Raw genomic sequence first — 2,471 nt, forward strand, 5'->3', positions numbered from 1 at the left:
CATCAGTACGGTATAGCTTACTAATGACAAACGCATCATATCATCAATGCGGTATAGTTTACTAATGGCATACGCATCATATCATCAGTACGGTATAGTTTACTAATGACATACGCATCATATCATCCGTACGGTATAGTTTCATACCGTACTGATGATATGGTGCGTGTGCCATTAGTAAACTATACCGTATTGATGATATGATGCGTATGCCATTAGTAAACTATACCGTATTGATGATATGATGCTGACAAACGCATCATATCATCAATACGGTATAGTTTCCTAACGACATACGCATCAGATCATCAGTACGGTATAGTTTACTAATGGCATACGCATCATATTATCAGTACGGTATAGTTTACTAATGGCATACGCATCATACAGTCAGTACGGTATAGTTTACTAATGACAAACGCATCATACCGTCAGTACGGTATAGTTTACAAATGGCAAACATACCATATCATCAGTACTTTATAGTTTACTAATGGCAAACACATCACATCGTCAGTACGGTATAGTTTACTAATGGCAAACACATCATATCGTCAGTACGGTATAGTTTACTAATTGCATACTCACCATATCATCAGTACGGTATAGTTTACTAATGGCATACGCATCATATCATCAGTACGGTATAGTTTACTAATGGCACACGCATCATATCATCAGTACGGTATAGTTTACTAATGGCATACGCATCATATCATCAGTACGGTATAGTTTACTAATGGCACACGCATCATATCAGTACGGTATACTTTACTAATGGCACACGCATCATTTCATCAGTACGGTATAGTTTACTAATGGCATACGCATCATATCATCAGTACGGTATAGTTTACTAATGGCATACGCATCATATCATCAGTACGGTATAGTTTACTAATGGCACACGCATCATATCAGTACGGTATAGTTTACTAATGACATACGCATCATATCATCAGTACGGTATAGTTTACTAATGGCACACGCATTATATCATCAGTACGGTATAGTTTACTAATGACATTCGCATCATATCATCCGTACGGTATAGTTTACTAATGGCATACGCATCATATCATCAGTACGGTATAGTTTACTAATGGCACACGCATCATGTCATCAGTACGGTATAGTTTACTAATGGCATACGCATCATATCATCAATACGGTATAGTTTACTAATGGCATACGCATCATATCAGTACGGTATAGTTTACTAATGGCATACGCATCATATCATCAATACGGTATAGTTTACTAATGGCATACGCATCATATCAGTACGGTATAGTTTACTAATGGCATACGCATCATATCATCAATACGGTATAGTTTACTAATGGCATACGCATCATATCAGTACGGTATACTTTACTAATGGCACACGCATCATATCATCAGTACGGTATAGTTTACTAATGGCATACGCATCATATCATCAGTACGGTATAGTTTACTAATGGCACACGCATCATATCAGTACGGTATACTTTACTAATGGCACACGCATCATATCATCAGTACGGTATAGTTTACTAATGACATACGCATCATATCATCAGTACGGTATAGTTTACTAATGGCACACGCATTATATCATCAGTACGGTATAGTTTACTAAAGACATTCGCATCATATCATCCGTACGGTATAGTTTACTAATGGCATACGCATCATATCATCAGTACGGTATAGTTTACTAATGGCACACGCATCATGTCATCAGTACGGTATAGTTTACTAATGGCATACGCATCATATCATCAATACGGTATAGTTTGCTAATGGCATACGCATCATATCAGTACGGTATAGTTTACTAATGGCATACGCATCATATCATCAGTACGGTGTAGTTTACTAATGGCATACGCATCATATCATCAGTACGGTGTAGTTTACTAATGGCATACGCATCATATCAGTACGGTATACTTTACTAATGGCACACGCATCATATCATCAGTACGATATAGTTTACTAATGGCACACGCATTATATCATCAGTACGGTATAGCTTACTAATGGCACACGCATCATATCATCCGTACGGTATAGTTTACTAATGGCACACGCATCATATCATCAGTACGGTATAGTTTACTAATGGCACACGCGTCATATCATCAGTACGGTATAGTTTACTAATGGCACACGCATCATATCATCAGTACGGTATAGTTTACTAATGGCATAGGTCCTTAGCTCATTATGCTTTAATATTTCACTGTATTTAATTTTTTCTTTTTAACCTTTTGTGGCAAAAAGTCAGAATAAAATTGCGCCAAAAATATTTTGCAAGACCTCTACCAATGATGGCTGAATTTTACCAAACCTGAAACCCCGCCCCCCGTGTTATTGCAATTGTATATATTGACCTTTCTGAGCCTGAATAGCAAAGAGAATGTTCTCACTGCTCTAATAGATCGAATGGTTCTAAGATGTCATTCATAAGAGAGATACGAGAA

The sequence above is a fragment of the Sinohyriopsis cumingii genome, chromosome 9 (genome assembly GCF_028554795.1).
Source record: "Sinohyriopsis cumingii isolate HCF-2022 chromosome 9, ASM2855479v2, whole genome shotgun sequence".
NCBI classification, from domain to species: Eukaryota; Metazoa; Mollusca; class Bivalvia; order Unionida; family Unionidae; genus Sinohyriopsis; species Sinohyriopsis cumingii.